The sequence below is a fragment of the Anneissia japonica genome, unplaced genomic scaffold (assembly GCF_011630105.1).
Source record: "Anneissia japonica isolate Jap-2015-1 unplaced genomic scaffold, ASM1163010v1 scaffold287729_len363858_cov192, whole genome shotgun sequence".
Classification (NCBI taxonomy): Eukaryota; Metazoa; Echinodermata; class Crinoidea; order Comatulida; family Comatulidae; genus Anneissia; species Anneissia japonica.
The window spans coordinates 16,589-32,053 of record NW_022733453.1 but is presented as its reverse complement, the minus strand read 5'-3'; positions in this window follow the sequence as shown (position 1 = coordinate 32,053).

Sequence of the window (15,465 nt, the reverse complement as noted above, 5' to 3'; positions counted from 1 at the left end):
ACATATTTTTGTTAAGCATTCACCTCAAACATTATATAGCAAAAAATAATATTCATTTTATATATTTGGGACCTACAAAATAACATTTTAAAAAAATTAATATCTCTTAGTAGTTGACAATCCTGACATAGAAAGCTGCGATAAAAAAAAACATTAATTTTAATAATTTTTTTTAAAATATTAAAATATTAATCATATTTTAAAAATGTAATTTAAAACAATCATAAGGCCCTATAAAAAATATTATTAGTTTATCACCCTATCTGGGCAGGAAAAGTGATGAGGGAGGGAGGCTTTTTTTTAGATGCTGCAATCTGAAACCTGTCTCTTATACACATCTAGCCAATCAGATACAAGCATTTCTCTGGGGTCAAAGTAGTTAGCTTGTTTGCGCCAATATTCACAGATAAGAACGCTATTTTCACAATCTTTGCGGGTTTGGCTGTTGTATATTAGGCCCCATAAAAAATATTATTAGTTTATCACCCTATCTGGGCAGGAAAAGTGATGAGGGAGGGAGGTTTTTTTTTTAAATTTTTTATTTTGCTAAAGCCAAATATCACCCTTTGGTTATTTGCTGGTGCATTTATATTCAAAGTAAAATATGATTTAGATAATGCAAACAATATCTACTAACTATTTAATAAAATAAATGAAACAAATAAATAAATAAAATAAAAATTTTTTTTTTTTTTTTTTTCAAAAATTTTTTTTTTCCAGTACCATAGAAGGCATACACGCGAGGGTGATAAACTAATAAAAATTTTCATTGGGCCTAACATACAACTTGTAAAAACTGGCATTAATAAATGTACACATAAAATTATTTTACTAATCATATTTTAATATAGAAAATAATAGAAAATTCAATTTTCTAATAGGAACATAGGTATACAAAAGTAGGCAAATAGCTACAGGAACAAAAGTACACCCAACTTTAAAAAAAAAAAAACTGCTGAAGTAAGAGTAAATATCATTTAACAAGACAAATTCAAAGTTACTGTCAAATAACTTCCGACCGAACTTTGTTTAGTCTCCAGGAAGGATAACAGCAATTCTTTAGACACCAAAATGGACAATGGGGTTTTTAAGTGCTTGGCAAATTGACAATTTTACAACTACTTCTTACAAGTTTTAAGAGTCTAGAAACAGGTTATGAATTTTATTAGGAAGGAATTAAAAACACTTGAAACTGGAAGATAAACTAGTAACTTGATAGATTCTGGGTCTCTAGTTAGAAGTCTAATGGTTGGATGACAGAATTCAGCTGCTGGTTTATGTTGTTTGAGGTAAAAAAGGTTAAAAAAAAAAAGTTACTTCAAATCTTTAAGTATAGAATTTAACTTGTTAACCCATGAGCAGAACAGTTGGCTGAGAGGTATGTTCCCGGTTCAAACCCAGCTAGCGTCTGATCACTTAGCTGCTCCAATAACCCTCATATTGAGAGTTAGGCAGATTAGGGACAATGTTTGTATTTGTTATGGTTATAAGTTGTAGTTAAGTTGATTGGTGCTACATTGTGCTCAGGAGCCCAGTCCAAATTTCTGATTTCCAGTTATAATGAATACAAATAAAGAATGATTATTATTATTATTATTACATGATTAATCTCATTTTGAGGCAAAAGATGGTTCTGAGTTATTACCTCACATATTAAAGGATTTGAACCCAGGACCAAGAGGTTTTAAGTCAGGCATCTTAACCATAAAACCATAGTCTAAATGATTAGATATGAGTTCTTATACTTTTTATTCTGCATGTTTTTGAAATTATATAGAGGATGATGATGATATATTCTCTTAAAACGTTAATAATAACATGCCTAATACTGCACTATGAACTGTCTCCATCTTCCAAGAAGTCTGTAAGAACACTTTTTTCTAATCAACTCTCAAAATTAGTGTAAACAATCAAGAAACAGGTGTAGAGCTCCCTAACCTGATGCAAAATAATCAGCACTACTACTGTAGGCTTGGTTTCAAGTGCTTCTTTTTTAAATAGCCTAGGGATATTATGATACCCTAAATATGAGTTAAGTGCATGGGTTTAGAATCCCTGACAGTGATCAAACATAAAACCTAACCTTGCAATTCAATCTTAACAACAGATACTCACATCACATCTAGTAAATTAATGCACACCTAGCAATTGCCATGATATTATACAATCACAATATCAAATAACATCACCATAGTAACAATATACATTAACATAGCAACTATTCAATATCATAAAAGCAATACACTAACTTTTCATAGTAATATATATCTCCCTAGCAACAATATTTGTTGGCATAGCAACAACCAACATCTATAATAACAATACTATATCTTAGCAACATAGATTCATCACCTAGATTCCATACATCACTACAACAAACATCACCATGGCAATAGTATACAAATATTCCCCAAATATAGAGCAGTCAATATTTGTTTTATATACCTCATACATAGATTCTACAAGGCCTAAAAAAGTACTTACTTCCTAGCCTGTTATATTAGAGGCATACAGTCCTACTACTACTCGACTAGCTAGGTCTAGGCGCTAGGTAGTGTGTCTAGCTCTTCTTTGCTTATTTCCTCAATTTTTACAGCACCCATCGTCTTGCAATATATTTGTTGAATATTGATAAGACATATTTAATTTGTCTTTTAGTGCTTTTGTTATCGGCTTCATCAAGAAGTAATGCTAGGCCTAGGCTAGTCTTCTTGCCCTCCTTCATTTCGAAACGAGCAGCCTCCATTATTTGTTTATCGTCTACTCACTGATCCGTGACACGGCCAGGGGATAATCTTGTTGTAGAGGTCACAGTCCCCTTTACCATCAGCAACGCGATGTAGTGAGCCTAGAGTTTGCACATTGCGACAGGTCAAAAAAGTGATAATTTTGAGGGGAATAGTACTTTCTATTGCCCCGCTTCTTAACCAATTAGATGCCTAGAATCTATGTATGAGGTATATAATATACATTAATATACCAACAGTGTACACTATCATAGCAATAGTACATATCACCATAGTAACAATAAGCCATTTTCATAATGATTTCTAAAGTAGGGATGGACACTTAACCCACTTACAGTTTTTTCAAATTTTAGTATTTTGATATATTCATTTAAAAGCAGTTAAATTCCAAGTTTCAAATTTATTTGCAATAGAACATTTAGGTGTGCGGTGAAAAATCATCATATTTACATACGACTTTTGAAATCATACAATTAAAACACCTAAGTTTAATACTGTATTAGGTATTTAATGGATTTCTGGTCATTTTTAATTTTCTCCATCAATGTTTAAAATCATAACACGGAATTAAATGAAAGGAAAGGCAATGGATATGGGCAACTGTTCCCCTGTTTATCTTTCCCCTAAGCTGTTATTAACACATAAACTGAAGACTGTTTAACACTGCAATCTCAGTCCCTATTCACATCAAATCCCTTCAAAGGCAGAATGGCTCTAAGAAATAACCAAAGGCAAAAATCTTCTCAAGGATTACACAGTATAAACAATATCTAATTCTGAAGAGCTTTCACCAGGCCGATGCCCTAATGTTACACAAACGTTGCAGGCCGGCTAAGCTGGTTTCTGTGCACGTGCTAAGTGTTGATTCAGGCTGAACCGCCTCATCATCAAAGCCCTATCGCTTGATGTTGCCGCTTCATAGAGGCAGATGCGGCATGAATAGGATTTTTTTAATATTTTGATTCTAAAGCTAGGCTGCAAATTACAAACCTAAGCAAGGGTACTGTCGTCAGTTTATAATCTCACACAGAGGATGGGTTTATAATTGAGTAGATACAACATAACCAAAATATTCATTATTTAATAATAGATACGCATTAGAACTAACAGACAATACCATAATGACACAAATCATGATAAATAACCATTACTAATGTTTAAGGTTTTTAAACCCTGATTATATGGATGCATTACCTCAGCTTTGGGCTCCAAATAAAAATCACAATAAACTCACTTTACAAATCTTTTAATATGTTGCAAAAATATTAATACATTTAAATTGATAATACAAATCTTACTTAATATTAAGCTATAAATTATTATAATCATCTCATTACAATAACACTATGCTCTGTAAAATCCACTCTACACCAAAATTTTAGACAACTCTCAAATGTAGAAATCATATGAAGCTCTGTCGAAATATCAATAATAATAATATCAAAGTTGTATGCCCATATATAGTCATTATGTGCCTATATATGGTCACATGTGATGTCATCACTCGTGGCCATATCAAGGCATGTCACAAGTTTTTGTCAAATAAAATGTGACAGTGTGGACATGGCTTTAAGCCTCCGTCCAGACTTGCATGTGAGTGACCAGACAGATATTATTGATGGTTACAACCAAGGGTTGAATAGAATACCATATCAAGTATGACTGATTGACATGTTTCCATGGCGATTGGATTAAGATTGAGCTCAGCTGCCGTTAGAAAATATCACTGATATATTGTAAGTACCATCAACTTCATAATTAATGCATACTTCTAGATCAGAGCACATTTTAAAAATTTAATTCAAAATTTGATTATCGTTGGTGTCACAGGTTTGAAGGCAAATGCTCTCCATACCCAGTGGCAGATTCAAGGAGTGGTGGGGAGCCAAGCCGTCTCAGGGCCCCTTAAATTTTCCAAAATAAACAAAAAATGGCGGAAAAAGGAAAATTATCATCAAATAGATCTGAGAGTGCCATTTTCGGCCATCTAGAGATGCCATAATCATTAATTTGTTACCTCAGCCCCAACCATGGTGGGGCTGATGTGATAGAACCACTATTTGTGAAGTTCTCTCCCTGGCCACCGCAATTTTGAATTCCTGGTCCGCTATTGATATTGAAATAAAAACAATAAGCATTCCCAAATCTGCTGGTGTGTGGTGAAGCCTAACATACTAATTAACAAGGTGTGAAAACACAAAAATTACTTTTTGCTATATGACACTGAAACATGTTAAAAATATCGTTAATTTTACAAACGTGAAACAGAATAAAGTACGATGGGAATAAAGGTGATCGACTAAATCTTTGCATATTGCATCACTTATATTTCACATCATTAACACCCCACCCCCACCCCAATATTATTTATCATTGCTATACATATACGTGTAACAGTGTTAGTTCTGTAGAATTTCTTTAGTTTTAAGCTGCAATTTATATTTTGATTTCAATTTTAGAAGTGTTGGCACATAGTGGTGATAAAATTAATATAAAAAGGTAATACGGTATCTAACGTAATATTTAAATTAATATTTCAGTTTGGAACTTTCAGATATATCTATAATAAGTATATTAAAGATTAACCTACATAATAATCTATCCACTTTTATCTATTTTATTCCGCCCTCCTCCGATGATCTTTAAAAAAATAAGTATGCAAAACAAGGAATAAAAAGAGTCTCGCCTAAAGAATTATGTCAAATCTTGAAAAAGCAATGGAAGGTACAAAGTATAAGCAGGTAATTTAATGAGGTAATTTAATCTAATAAATGCTTGTTGCAAAAGAAGAAAGGGTTGATGCAACATAGCAACATATATCTAAGAAGAAAGGGTCTAACAGTAAAATCGAATATAGTATAAAGTTAATAAATCTAAATATACTTTCTAGGAAATATAGGTCTAGGTTGGAAACCCATGTATATCAACAATAAAGGAAAGAGGTTGAGTCATTGGCAGTTGTGACAAAAACGATATGTACAACTTAGATTCTGTAAATAGGGCATTCAAATTTGATCAGGAATCGTTGACAGAAACCATCCAATAAAATTTGTTGTTTATTCTCTGCAACATTCCTGTATTCTGTTATTTCCCAGACCGTGGTTCCTGAATCTGACGGGCATAATTTACCCAATTGTTCCCCTGCCATGTGACGAGAGACCAATTCATTTAGCGCAAGTGGAACATAAATGTCTGAAGGCAACTTAGTATTAAACGAGTGTATGTGTCAACCGGGTTATCTAATTCTACAACTGCATGTTTTCAACACCAAAGTTCAAGTGATTAAAATGCGTCATGATATTTCACAAAAAAACTGGGTTGAACAGCATGATGGGTTAAGAAAATGTGTATGATTATGAACTATTATCGTTTATTTATTACATTTATTTGAGAATACTGTACTTCATAGAGAATCCCTAATAATAATTCAGCATAGACAGGGCTTTCAAACACAAAACTATCACAATCAGTGAACAGGGCAACAAAGAATAAATAAACAAAAACTGATTATCAACATTTGCACCAAAATATCAAATAATTAGATTTTATACCGATACTATAGATTGTAATTACTGTATATACAGTTGTAACACATGAGGAATATATTTAAATTTAAACTAGTCAGAAAAATAAACAATAATTGTTAATTAATATTGATTCTTTCTTTCTAATTCCCAACATAAAAGTAGAATGTTGCTCACTTATTTTCAATAACATTCTCTCTTAATATTTGGATTTTTAAAAAAAATAATCAACATTAATATTTTATCTTCATTCCAAATGAATTTGCTAAAAGAATAAATAATAATTATTGAATACAAAATACAAAGATAATTATATAAAAATGTAAACATTAATACCAAGTTATCAAATAATATTAAGATGGTATATTGATACTAAAAATTCTAATAGATGAGCAAAATATTTAAATTGAAACAAGATTTTATATTTACAAGAATAATAATTATAATTATTATCAAATACATAATTGAGATTTCAGGAATATTAAATATATTGTATCTACTTCATTATTCATTACATTAATCCACTCCTTGACCATATGGTCATTCACCCCAGGTTTCTAAGAGACAGATGGGGTTTGCAGAATCTTCCAAACAACGCATTCTACAGTATCTTCAAGTACACAGAGTATAGAACATGATCTATATCTATTGTTCTGGCAATCTTTTGAAACTTTACAAGTTGGGTCCCTAAGTCCCAAATGGATAACTTGCTTGAGCTTTCAATCAGGACTCCATTCTGATTATTAATAGAATGTTGGTCGCCTCAACAGACTGGTTGTCTCTTATACACATCTAGATGTGTATAAGAGACAGGTCACATTGGTCTTTTTTATTGTTTATCATTGAATTATTGAGTGGAGTGTCCGGGCTTACGTCGTCGTCCACGACAACCGATCATCTTCCTGCTCAATGTCGTCAACTTAACGATATATTTAGGCCTAGGCCTAGCTTATTCCTACCGTACTACGACAGTAAAAATCATGATTCGAACACGTTATTTCTTTACTACGATGTTAGTTCGTAATAAACAAACGTCTGTTTTGTACATGTGTTTATTCAGTAACTGTTAATTCAACGCTTTGCGTTGAATTCAGAATAAACTATTTCTGAGCTCTCAACGATGTCAACAGTTTCAACGACAACGCCAACGAAAACGCCAACGCGTTGTCAACGAAAACGCAACGGGTTGAATGCGTTGAATTTTTGCAATAAAACTGTCCGGTACTGTACACGCGTATATATGTACACGCTCGCGTATATACCTGTCTCTTATACACATTTCGAGGAGATATATCGGTAAGTCACATTGGTCTTTTTTATTGTTTATCATTGAATTATTGAGTGGAGTATCCGGGCTTACGTCGTCGTCCACGACAACCGATCATCTTCCTGCTCAATGTCGTCAACATAACGATATATTTAGGCCTAGGCCTAGCTTATTACAAACAATTCCTACCGTACTACGACAGTAAAAATCATGATTCGAACACGTTATTTCTTTACTACGATGTTAGTTCGTAATAAACAAACGTCTGTTTTGTACGTGTTTATTCAGTAACTGTTAATTCAACGCTTTGCGTTGAATTCAGAATAAACTATTTCTGAGCTCTCAACGATGTCAACAGTTTCAACGACAACGCCAACGAAAACGCCAACGCGTTGTCAACGAAAACGCAACGGGTTGAATGCGTTGAATTTTTGCAATAAAACTGGCCGGTACTGTAATGCATTTGGTGGCTTTAGGGTGTACATCCAGGGTTTAATTTGACACAATAAAGGTCTAAAAGTTTGGATGGAGGCAAGCAGTGTTGTTGGGGAGCAAGCTCTGAGATCCCTTTCATTCTTAATGAAACTCGGAAATCTTTTTTACCATATTAAATGCTGATCTGAGATGTTTTAGAAATATATTTATGGCCAAAAGCATTTCTGCGAGAAAAACATCTTTTTTTTTAAAAAATATTTTGTTGTTTTGAGCTGGCGGCAGCGTTGCTGAGCTTAGTTCTGTTTAAAGACTTGGGAACCGAGATTTATGATCAAGATCTTTGGACCATTAATAGTTAAGAGCTAACAACATTTCTATGAATTTCTAAATCAGGTTTGAATCTTCCATTTATTGAATTATTTTTCATTAGTTCTTTTCATTGACCTAATCCTAATGACCATGAATTTATCTAATCTTACCCTTGATGTTACAACCTAGCCATATTATCCACAGTTGGGTAATTAATTACAGTTCGAGTATTAATTTCTGAGCGCTTAATGGGCATTAGTATGAGTGGACATGACCCATTGGATGCCATATCAAAAATGTGTTCCTTCAATATCTAATAGGTTAACCCAGAATAATTGTTGATCTCCCTTTCATCACTTTCCAATATATTTATGTAAAAATTATTTATTTATTTAGTTATAGATAAAATGTGTCCAGCCAAGAAGTCTAGGTACCGCCGTTATAATGAGGTAATATTAAATAGGGTGTGAAAAAATAGACCAACTCAAGTACAAGGGACACCACGATCCCTGCAATTCCTTGTCCACCCGTTTTTCAAATATTCCACAATCTTATCTTATTTATCAGTTGTACAACATATAAAAAATGTATTTTTTCCCTTGGCTTTAATTATAAAAGCCATGTTTATTATAACCATGACAACTACAGAGCTCCTTTACAGCGAATTACACAGCATATAGCTGCTGTATTTATATTTCATCTTGGGCCTACGCTAATAAAGTTGACAACTAGCATTGAAGGCTACGAACTAGTTTGTCAGGTAAAGCAATTTAATTCCTATGTTATATATAATGTTCAAGGTTTCAAATTCCTTGTCCTCAGCCAGGAACAAGGTTGGGATAAATCTGCAAATTATTGTTAATCAGAAATCCATTTAAGGTTGTTACATTCAAGTTTACGATTTTCATATCGCGTTTCAAATTATGCAGCATTGGAACCTGAGAAGAATCAAGTTCTCGTAAGATACGTACAAAAACTAGTACGCTTCTAAAACCCACATACAAGAGTCGATTATTATTGTCGTCTGGGGATTTTCACCACTATACTCCAACTCTGCTATTAATCTTTTCTAATTGCAAGGAGAAATCTTGCATTGCTTAAGAAAAGTTTAACGTAATAAGATGACTATAGTACCTCCGACAAATGACAAGGAGGCTATATTCAATTCTTGTTTGATTTTGTTATTAGATCATTGACATCATTTCAGCAGTGGGCTAAAGTATAGAATGCTCAGACTTAACTAGGTAGAGAATTTATAACCATGATTATCTAATCGCTGGGTGATTATAAATTCCACTTTGTGGAGATTCGATTTCCATCTCAGAAATTCATGCTCAGTTGAGGTCCAATTAAATTGCAATTTATCCTGCAAGATCACAAAAAATCACTTAGTAATATGTTTAAAAAAAGAAACAGTGATTTGAAGATTTACAGTATCATGGGAACAACTGTATGTTCAAGTGCTGGTGCCAAGTTATCTCCTTATGGCTCAGCAGTGTCCCATTTCTATCACTGTTCCATCAACTTCGGCCCTGGTTACCTAAATTAAGAAACACTTCAGAAACAGTCGCAGAGTCATGCGATAAAAAGAAAATAAGATGAAGACGTATCAACCACTTGTAGATATAATTCGCAGAAATTTGTCTAATATCTTACCCCAGTGGTGGCACTGCATCCTATAGATAATGTCATGGGTCCTCTTTGATAAATCCCGGTTTCCCTCCTAGTATACTAAAATATGCATTAAATTCTCTGTTATTTCTGCTTTGCATTTTAATTTGTAAGAATTTCAGAGTATTATTTTGGCAGGTATGATTTGTTGCACTATCAATTTGTCTCCAAATCTGGAATTATTTAATGAGACTCCAGCTAGGAGAAATGACCCAACTAGTGTCAATTTGCAAGATGCAGGCCCACTGTGAATCCAAAATTGCCAGATTTTCCCATAACATCTGGAAATATATTTAAACATATCACCAAATGCTATTTAAGATCAAAGAAATCTAATTTAATATTTAAAACAATTACTCAAGTAATACAGTTTCTATATAGAGAGGTTCCTTATTTGGTGATAAATTTCACTCAAACTATCTGTGTGTTTAAAATAGTAATATTAGTAGACTACAATACACCACCTACATACCAATTATTGTTACCCACTTTTTGAGTAGATACAAATATAACCAAAAATATAAGTTATAAATCAAGGTATTCATTGTATTTGTGTTCCGTATGTTTAAAATTTCAAAATTTTTTATTTTAATAGAATATACATCTGCCAGTAGGCACATATTGTACATGTAGCGTGAAGACCATCGTCAAATGATCATTAGCATGATCATTGCGTGTTGCCTATACGTGAACTAACAGCAGAATTTCATCACGATTTCCTTCAGCACAACAGATGGCAGAAGGCGAGTTCTCACTTCACAAACACATTATTCTGTCTAATGAAAGTAAATTAAAAAATATTCCGAATCAATTCTCTGATTTACTGCTTATCGTTTTAACTTTACTGAATATTACCTTGGCTAGCTAAATGGAAAATAATTTGAATTACTGCAAACATAAACTTGAAATGACAACAGGTACAAAAAAAAATTTGAACATGTCATGAACAAACAACAGAAGCATGAATTCTAATAAAGTCGGACAACTATATATCGATTTATGATATCTAATTTTTTTTTTCTACGGGCTGGAGCGACGAAGATTTGTACGTTGCTCGTCACAACATGAGACAAACTGTCTGAAGATCCATATCTTTAAGGCAGATCATAATACATCTAGTCACTTTGAGATAGAAATAAGCTTAAATGTTTAACATTTAGGCCTAAAAGGCTTATCCTGCCAACGGGCAACATGCATTTATGTACAATGTAGGTCATGTCAAACCGACACAGCTTTGTGGAGTCAATGAAAAGTTCTGGTCTCTAAGGCCCTATTTCAACAAATAAACCTACTTGCGGGTACATGTGTATAGGATAATCTACAGAATGAGAAGGAATCCCACTGCAAATCAAAAAGCAATATCTTATTGTTTTTTAAATGTAGGAATGTAAATTGTGTGAAGTCTATCAGGTAACTCTCATCTGTATCTTTGAAAATCTACTAAAAGGCCAAAATATTACTTTCAAGTTATTCATATACAGTAGGTTTAAAGAATCATAACAAAATCGATGTGTGGTTTTTCAACAGATTCTTAAGAAGTTGATAGAACCTAGAAATAAAAAGTAAATGTTGGAATTTTAGAAATTATAATATAGAGTTTAATTTTCATATTCAATTTTGTATACATTCAAATTTAATTTGATATTTTGTTGACAATTACATCACATTGCAGGCTTAAATAGTAAGAAAATGTTCCATTAAGCGCCTATCTCAAATTAGTGCCGTTCTTGAATAAAGTATGACACAAAACAGTTTTCTTTCACTAAGCCATGTTTCTGATAATGGGCACATCATTTTAGATAATTCTATTTTGATGTAACACCACAGGATGCAATGCAACAAGTATAACATAGGCTTATTTTTCTTCTATTTATCAATTTATTCACCTCCCTTCAGACAAAAACATTTTAGTATACATACAATAAAATATATAAAATCTATAAAATATAAAATCATGCAGCACATATACAAACAAAAGAAGTAACAAGCTTATTAAATAGAGTTAAAAAAATAAAAATCCATTCAAATAGGTCGCAACAAATTCAGGACAGTGTTAAAATCATTAACAGAATGGCAAACTAAACGCTGTCACAAACAACTGGGAAACACAATCAACAAACTTGCATGATTTTAAAACATTATGACGGTAATTATTGTTAAATATTATGTTGCAAATGGAAAAATCATTGCCTGCTATGTTATCGATTAAGGTGTTTTTAACATGCACTTGTTTATAATTCAGTAAATATGAACAAAAAGACCTGGATTTTGAATCACAGATGAATATCTGGTTGAGTAAGGTAACTTGATCAGTGGCGTATCTAGGGCAGGCCCCCCCCTCGCCCCCCAAAAAAGTAGTTAAAAATCACCATATTTTGCAAATTAGTGCCCTTCAACTGATCATTAAGCCCCCACCCCACTTCACCTTTGCACCCAGCAGACCCCCAAATATATGACTTCTAGATATGCCACTGAACTTGATTTGCTTTAACGATATTAGAAATTTTAGGTAAATTAAGTATATGAGTAAGAGTGGTATTCCTACAGAATTTTGGAAGGCCTGATGATGCTTCAATTAATTTACTTTGGATACATGGTACAATTTGTGGTAATATGTAAAGTTAAGTCAAATTCGGGCCGCACTGAATCATTCAAAAATGTTTAAGCATTGCAGTTCTAGTGGAACTACTCTCTGCCTAGATAGGTATGTTTTCGCTTGGGTCTGAACACTTTCAGAGTGTTGAAATATCTAGAAATATTAAATAAAAAAGAGCACAACATGAATGAGAAGAGTTGAATGACTCCATATTACCTAGTCTAGCCTTAAAAAGATGTTGCCGACTCATTATCCAAATATGATTGCGACGAAAATGTAAACAAACTCATCAACGTATGTAATATTAGAGCCACGCAAACAATTTTGATGTCTTCTACAGGCGTCCATTGCAGCATACCGTAATTTAAAACACTTCTTTATTACATTTGCTAATACTTACATCAAATAGAAAGGAATCAAAGTCATGTGAGATTGTCAGTGGCTATAGAATTCAACCACAAAAAACAAATGAATCCTGAACTAGTGCAAAGTCATAGAAAAGTTCAGAATTATTACTTATGGAGGATGTACATTGATTGGTTATATTTTATCATATGACCCGACTTTGTTAATTCTGTGGCTATAAATATCACTTAATTAATCAAGGAAAGACAATGCAAACCAAACACAGACAGATGTAAATACAGCGTTGATTAGAACTTGGCAGATAGTCTCTCTTGTAGAGAAACTTTCGTTCTGAATATACCAACAATGTCAAAATGTGGAGACAGACGATTTTTTGCTGTACGACCCATCAATCATTGTAAACTTCATCTATATGAGGCATCCAATATAGCCAGTGATGTGGGTCACAGAAGTGGGTCATCGAGTTCAGTGTTCCTTGACAATAAATGTGTTAAAATCTTGAAAGCATCAATCAAAGTTCAACACCAATGTAATGGACATTATCAATTTACGCAAGCTTTGTATCTGAATTTTTTCTCCTCATATTTAAATTTTCCCTATCCATATTCTCTTGTTCCCTTATCCCATCCAACATCCTGTAATGATCCCTACCCCCTCCCCCCGCCGGGCTGGTGGAATTCCCCCTCCACTTCAGACAAGCATAGACTTTCTTGTCATCTACTGCTACTTAAAGTCGATGGATTAAAATATTAATCTGCCATTCTAACAAGGGTTTAGCAAGAAAAATGAATAGGCTATCCAAATTGGAAGCCAGTGGGTGTGGCACTGAGCCGATCAGCAGGCCACGCCCATTTTTGGCAAGAAAATATATGTAGGATAATAACGTACATTCAATCAATAAATGTTGCTTTTAACAAACGTAAATATGATTTGGCTTTATTTGTAACATTCGATAGATTTAAAGATTATAAAGAATTTGCTAAAGGTAGACCAGGCCCAATTAGGCTAGACCAAGCTGAATAGGCCAAGCCGTCCAAGCCGTCTCGGTAAAAGTGGCTGTCCTAAATAATTGTAGGCCATCCAAAAGACGGCCGGACGACTCGCTGGCTAAGCCTATGCATTCTAAACAAAGTTTTTATTATTGAATATAATCCACAACAAAATTTTCTCTGTGATCCTGTGTTGCCTTAGTTTGAGCCTCCTATCAGAGTTGTCGAGAGTAGGATTCAGTAAATATCCAATACTTTTACCCCTCTCTATATCTGTCAGATGGGGATTGACCCTTCTATATATCTGCCAGCCAGGGTATGCCCCTCTTTATCTGCCGGCTAGAGAATGATGAATCACCAATATCAAGTAAATAGCGATTATTCAACAGCATACATAGCAAGCCTGTATATACCACCGGCCATTAATAAATTGTGAAGTACTATTCTTTTCATAAATACATTTCTAATGATTTGTCAGTCTTTCTATTTGTACACTAATTGTTTGTACGCCGACATTAAGCGTAATATCAATACAAATCAAAGAATACTTGGCGTAGTGACTAATCCATAGCGACATAGGGGATCTTCATGTTTTTTCATGGTGTTATAACACCTGCAGTACAGCAAACGAAAACATCTCCACTTCAAAGCCTAATACACTTGCTACTACATATTACGGTATTCAAATGTATGTAGTTATTCATTCAAGATTTGCATAGGGTCATTCATTATTTTTATCATTACCACCAGAGTTTAAAAAAATCTTTTTTCATTGAAAGGGTCTCTCTAAAGCCGCAATCCTACAGGAATTATTTTGGTAAAACTAACCGACACGTCTGTTAGTTTAACCGCATTAAGTCCAGTGCAATAACCTGGGCAACTGACCTCTCAGGTAACTTACCCAAGCTATGTGGCTAGTTTTTTAACCAACTCCCATTTGTCCAAGAAAAATAACCGAGCTAGTTTTACCGAGACGAAGTTTTACTAGCGAACAACGCTAGTCGATTAAACTTCTTGAGTCACTGAAGTTGATGACCTTTACCGCTCTGTTGGGCAACCACACGTGTACAATTTAGCGCCCCCATTAGTTGATTTCACGCCTTGGTTAGTTTTACTTTGGCTTGTGGTAAAACTAACTGCGTCAATTAATCCAAGTGGGAACAATGGTAAAATTTACCCATTAAGATGTTACCCACGGTCTCGGTAAAATCTTCCCTTTTTTCAATCCAGTGTGACTACCGCTTAAAAAATAGCACTAACAATCAGTAACTGATGCTCAGACATCAGGAAATATTTGGGAGCACTGACACAGCCTATCATTGCGATAGTTGTGACATTTGCTACAATTAACGTGTAGTGTGAACAGGTATTAACCATTTGTTCTGGCAAAATACAGTCTCCTCCATCTTGTTAGGAAACTAATAAAGTACTTGATTAATAAATAAACTATCTCCTTTCACCTCAATAATGGTATTATGCAAACCACAGATCCTAATCAAACATTGTTTATCTTCAGAATATATACACTAAAGATTGGGCTTTGTTGACAGAAAATAAAGAT